The sequence below is a fragment of the Lissotriton vulgaris genome, chromosome 1_1 (genome assembly GCF_964263255.1).
Source record: "Lissotriton vulgaris chromosome 1_1, aLisVul1.2, whole genome shotgun sequence".
In the NCBI taxonomy this organism is placed as follows: Eukaryota; Metazoa; Chordata; class Amphibia; order Caudata; family Salamandridae; genus Lissotriton; species Lissotriton vulgaris.
Window position 1 is genome coordinate 1,604,408,265 of NC_141685.1, and position 6,697 is coordinate 1,604,414,961.

Below are 6,697 nucleotides of genomic sequence, written 5' to 3' on the forward strand. Positions count from 1 at the left end.
AGGCAGGTGCATTCCCGGGCCCCTGGGGGCCCCGGCGGGCTGGCCCGGGTGCGGCCTGGCCCCGTCTCAGCATGGCCAGACCTCGCGGAGGCCTGCCTGAGCAAACTCGGAGGAAAAGGCCCATCGGCAAGGGGGCTGAGCGGCAGGTACGTACCCGGGCCCCTGGGGGCCCCGGCGGGCATGCCCGGGTCCTGCCTTCCCCTGATTCAGAATCGCAAAACCACACGGAGGTCTGACTGACCCTCTCCCTAGTAATCCGGAGGAAAATTACCCCCCTTTCTTGTAATCCGTGCACTTGAGGTGACAGAGGGGACCTAAGGCGCGAAAGTACCCGACCTCCTGGAGCCCTCGCTGGGATCCGGGAGGCAAATGGCACCTCATCGGGACTTCCAGGGAAGTTCGGCCATCTGGTCGCCCTCATAGGAAAGCATTGCGGGAGACCAGATGGCCGAGGCGATCCTAGAGACCAGATGGCCGAGGGGATCCCGGAGACCAGATGGCCGAGGGGATCCCAGAGACCAGATGGCCGAGGGGATCCCAGAGACCAGATAGCCGGGCACGAAAGTCAAGCCAGCCGGTGTCACTCTATGCCCCAACGAAAAAGTGAGCTGGCGCCAGGGAACGGGGGCGTGGGGACCAAAGGCCCGGGGCCGTGGCACCCGACCTGGGGCCCGGCCGGGCCCCCGGACCCAGCCGGGGCTCCCAGGCCCGGAGGCACAGGGGAAGCCTCCCCGGGCCCTCCGGACCCCGTCCCGGGGCAGCCTGCCACGCAGCAGGACCAAGGACAGCGCCCGGGATGGGGAGGCCGCCCTCCCCGGGCCCTCGGGGGCCCCGGCCGGAGCTGCTGAACTCGGCCGAGCGAGGGGAGGCTTCCCGGGCACAACGGAGCCCTGTCCCGGAGCTTTGGCAGTGTGGCAGGCCGGGGGACCGGGCCCAGGGCCGTGGCACCCGACCCGGGGCCCGTCCGGGCCCCTGGACCCAGCCGAGGCTCCCAGGCCCGGAGGCGCAGGGGAAGCCTCCCCGGGCCCTCCGTACCCCGTCCCGGGGCAGCCTGCCACGCAGCAGGACCAAGGACAGCGCCCGGGATGGGGAGGCCGCCCTCCCCGGGCCCTCAGGGGCCCCGGCCGGAGCTGCTGAACTCGGCCGAGCGAGGGGAGGCTTCCCGGGCACAACGGAGCCCTGTCCCGGAGCTTTGGCAGTGTGGCAGGCCGGGGGACCGGGCCCAGGGCCGTGGCACCCGACCCGGGGCCCGTCCGGGCCCCTGGACCCAGCCGAGGCTCCCAGGCCCGGAGGCGCAGGGGAAGCCTCCCCGGGCCCTCCGTACCCCGTCCCGGGGCAGCCTGCCACGCAGCAGGACCAAGGACAGCGCCCGGGATGGGGAGGCCGCCCTCCCCGGGCCCTCAGGGGCCCCGGCCGGAGCTGCTGAACTCGGCCGAGCGAGGGGAGGCTTCCCGGGCACAACGGAGCCCTGTCCCGGAGCTTTGGCAGTGTGGCAGGCCGGGGGACCGGGCCCAGGGCCGTGGCACCCGACCCGGGGCCCGTCCGGGCCCCTGGACCCAGCCGGGGCTCCCAGGCCCGGAGGCGCAGGGGAAGCCTCCCAGGGCAATCCGGACCCCGTCCCGGGCACGCAGCAGGACCAAGGACAGCGCCCGGGATGGGGAGGCCGCCCTCCCCGGGCCCTCAGGGGCCCCCGGCCGGAGCTGCTGAACTCAGCCGAGCGAGGGGAGGCTTCCCGGGCACGACGGAACCCCGTCCTGGTCCTTTGGCTGTGCGGCAGGCCGGTGGACCGGGCCCAGGGCCGTGGCACCCGACCCGGGGCCCGGCCGGGCCCCTGGACCCAGCCTGGGCTCCCAAGCCCAGCGGCGCAGGGAAAGCCTCCCTGGGCCCTCCGGACCCCGTCCCGGGCACCCTGCCACGCAGCAGGACCAGGGACAGCGCCCGGGATGGGGAGGCCGCCCTCCCCTGGACCTCAGGCCTCAGGCCTTCCAGGTAAGCCCGGCAATCTGGTCGCCCCGTTGGAAAGCATTGCGCGCTACTATTGCAAACACATTATCTACCGGACTTGCTCTAGATGGCGCTCCAACATAAGGAATGAACCAACACCTTCCCTACTGGAATCGTGACGAGCTAAACTCGTCAGCAGCACCGAAGGGGTTAAATATTTCATAGTAAAATATACATGCACAAGCCTATGTGGGAAGTGCATTTGTGTAATTTAAACTAGAACAGTTGAATGTTGAGCGCTCCATTGAAAACAAATGGAGTTGCTCCGGGCGGTATTCAGACAAAATATCGGAAAAAAAATATTACCATGCCAAAATATCATGATATGGAAATCTCATCAGAAAGAATATCGTTGTCAAGAATTTCGATTTCTAAAATATCGAAGTCATTAAAATCATTTGCAAAAATATAGTTATTTAAAATATGTTTTTTAAATTATGTATTTTAATATATATTTAGAATGCATATGAGGTACATTCTTTGTATAATTATTGTTTGTTTTTTAATATATTTCTTTTGAATTTTTAGTGGCTAGTAAATTTAATGTAATACATTTTTGTGATTTAGTGCCGCAGTTAATGTGGGTGTCATCTAAAACTCTTTTTCTGTTAGCCATTGCATCTGCCCGTTGGTTAGGTGAATTGGGGGCTCTGATGATGTCATATCCCTATTTGCAGATCCTTTCTGACAAGGTGGACTTGTGGTTGGATCCAACCTTTGTTCCCAACGTGTCTTCTATGTTTCATTCTCAATAAGAGGTAATTCTTCAGGTCTTTCAGGATGAAGGCAATTGTTATACTTAGCGTGTGTGACTTCCCTGCTGCTCAGCTGGTGTGGGTATTGGAATGCCTGATCTCATCAGAGAAACTTCGGTGCCTGGCTGGTGTGTGGAGAGGCAGTTGATGGCAGGCAGGCTGAGTGGCAGGGAGGCCACTCCTGGTGGGGTTATTCTTATCTTATACTCAAATACTTGGAACTTAATCTGGAACTAAGCCTAATTAAATCCAGCTTATTAAATGTACCTGGCTCAAGGACTTCGTTATTTACAACAGCAATCTTCAGTTGCTTTCCTCCCTGGATGCTAAAAGGGCTCAGACAATCTACCTGCACTGTACAAAGGACTTGTGCCTTGTAAATATGCTGTTCATTTCATTGGGTAGTCTAAATATGGGTAAAAAAGTGGGCACCTTGATTACCCTGCAAATGGATTCAGCAGGCAATCTGTCATATTTACAAATCCCTGGGTGCAGTCCCTCCAGTGCAGGTTCACAGATGCTCCACTCAGTCAATTTCCACATCCTGGGCTGAAGCAGAAGGCGTGTCAATTCAGGAGATTTGCAGGGTGGCCACATGGCAGTCTAATCACACCTCTGTTAAGCACTATTGTCTTGATGTGTTGCATTCTTCTTCTGATACATTTGCTATTGGTATTGTGAACGCAGTAATGAAATAAGTAGAGTTTAATAAACTTCATTTGTTTGCAGACTATGGTGTCAAAAGGGTTCTATGTTGTTTGTGGAATCCTGATTTTGCAATGACTGGGGCAAGGAGGTCCTATGAGGGTGTCGTGAATCCACTACTTACTGGTAAACTTCATTACTCTGATTAAGGTCCTCATTATCATAGTCATTGACCCTCCCATCCTCACCGTCTGGTTTACATTTCTTGTCTGGGTTTGTTAGGCATGAAGGAGGGAAGCAGGAGGCCTTATTCTATTTTTTTGTAAGATAGGCCTGTATGGGGGCAGGATCTCCTCATATTGCAATGAATGGGATGAGGAGGACCTTAATTGGGCGGAGGAAGTTTACTGGTAAGTAATGGATACAATATCATGTGTGTGCCACTGAAAGGTTATGCTCAGGCAGCCGGAAAAATAAACACCATGATCACAGCTATGAGAAGGGCATGCACTTTTATTGTGGAGGTACATAACTTCTGCACCAATCAAAACATGTACTCATGGCTTCAAACATGCAGGCAGAGCCAAAGCCCTTCTCTAGTGATGTCACATAATTGTCTGGCAACAGCTGCACAGTCTAGCCAGACCATAACGAAAGACACTATGAAGGTGGGAGCATGCAAAGTGGTGAGGGGAGCACAAGATACAAGGGGGAGCTCTGGGTGCAGGAGTTTTGCATACACACTTCAGATATGCTTCTCTACATACAAAGAACAGGTATCTGATAAGTTTCAGCAATAATTCCTCAAAATACAGAGATTAGCACAAGTGGACTATACTTTCTTGCAATCTGGGTTTCCATGGAGAGAGCGAGGGGCTTCTGAGTAAAAGCATCTGACCTTGAGGGGAATGGCTTTGAGAACATTTTGAATGAGCTTTCTTTGTGTCTTCCAGAGCAGCCCAGAATTCTTAACTGCGAGTCCTATCCATGAATCTTGGGTACTTTTTGAATACCAAGCGTCATGGGGGACGTTGGCATGACAAAGTCACACCGGTGCAATTTTTCACACTCCTAATAGTAATGCAGGCCTACAACAAGTAATACCTTATTGAACAGTTTCATCTCTTCTCTCACCTTCCCACCCTGTTCTCTATCGCCATTCTTCTCTGGCCCCTAGTCCTCTCCCTCTAGCCCATTTAGCTCAGCAGCAAGCACAAGATTTTACAGTATGCATAGTATTCTGTTGGAAGTTCTCTTCATTGCTCTGAAGGGCTCTCTGTTCTGGCCTATGCATTTTTCTGTTTTTCTCAATATCCCTGTCACATGCCTCCCAAGAAGTTCTGAAGTAGTCAAAATAAACTATAGTCCCCATCCGCAATGAGAAAACTCCCTGAACATTAGTGTCATTTTTTTTTCCCAACTAATCCCCACTATGGTTGTTTGCTTGTAAAAAAAAATAAAAGAATACAGAGTGGACTGAAACAACATGCTTTGAGGAAAGTGTATCCGGCTAATTGGCAGCTGTACATATGTCAGGGGGAGTAGCTTCCATTGGTGCAGAAGGAGCAGTGGCACCATAGCCCAGAGACCCGAGGCACTGAGCCTTGAGTATTGCTGTATTTTATCATCCAAACTGCAACTCAAGGCACACTGGATGCGCTACTGAATAAGATCTCAGCCAGGCATATTGGTTGCCCTAAGAGCCAGACAGGTGAAAACACACAAAGGAGAAAGAGGGAGGAAGAGAAAGACTGAAAAACCACCAAGTAGGGAGAAAGCAGGGACATGCAAGAGTAAGTTAAGGCAGCAGAGAGTGTCTAGCAGAGGGTTAAATAGACCCGAGGTAGATTCAGGACAAGCAGCTTTGGTATTTGGCACGCTAACGTTTAATAACACAGCTCTCAACTTCTGATAAGATCTTTATGCCCCTCACTCATTATTTTACAAATTAAGCACTGGTGTGTCCTCTGCTAGTAGGCTGAAGGCCAGAGCCATTACTATGTCTACAGCTGGCACCTAAATATAGGTCCTAAATATATACATATATATGACACGATCCAGTGCTTATACTGTTTGGGCTCGACTGCATTGCAAAAACAACATTTGGCAGTCAGAGAAGATTAGTAAAAATAGTTTGAGTAGCCTCGGATTTCAGGTGAAGGTCTTTACACTTGGGACTCTTTTCACTGTGCATGTTTCCACCATAATAATCTCTATGATTTTTTTATGAACTGTGAAATAAAGGTTTTAGTTTCTGTAATTGATATTTGAGAATGAGGCAGCTATTGAATGATTGTGTACATAGATGGAAATTCCATTACACCGAACATGCAGAAATGCCTGTAAGACTCAGATTCCCTTTTTGGATGAAGGTAGAACAAGTACACAGTAATCCTGCCTTTCTTGGCAACATTAAAAGTTGGATGTTTATCCCAAAAATAGTCTCCCTAAGGGCATGACTTTTCGGAACAAGTATCAATGTGCTGCTAAATATTTCTGCAGCGTACTCACAAGGTAATCCTTTAGCATGATGCTCATTAAACCTATATCTTTAATGAGCACTTTTAATTGCAGAGTTCACACAGGTGCATTTCCATTCACAAAACAACTTTAATGTTATGTATATATATTTTCACTGAAAAAACCAATGGTTACAGAGACGTTATAGTTAGACTCACTTTCATTTGTACAAAACCAGGGAAATTCAGCAGTTATGGTTAGCTGAGCTAACAATAACTCCGGCCCCAGTAATGCACTACTCATGACATCACATCTTACATCACTAATGATATGGTTAGTGACATCACTGATGACATCTCAAATGACATCACTCATGACATCACTTATGACTTCATCTAGTGGCTTTGAGTGTTTTTAAAATGTTTATGAGTGTTAATTACACACACCAAGGTGTATTGATGAATCAGTGAGTGTATGAGTGCTTGTATGGATGAATTAGTGGGTGCCTGACTGATTGTATAAGTGAGAGATTAGGCATCTCAGTGAATGTAAAGGTGAGTGACTAGGTTGTCTGAATGTCTGCATCAGTCAGTTGGTATCTAAGTCACTGAATGGGTTGGTGAGTGGGCATGTCAATCTCTATATGGGTGATTCATTGGATGTCTGAGTACCTGTATGGGTGTATGAATATCTGTGTGGGTGGGTGAGGGGGTGTATGACTGCCTGTCAGTGGCTGTATGGGTTAGTGACTGCATATGTAAAAGGCAGTATAGGTGAGTGTCAGAGTATATGAGTGACTGGGTGAATACAAGATTGGCTGTATGAGTGAGCGT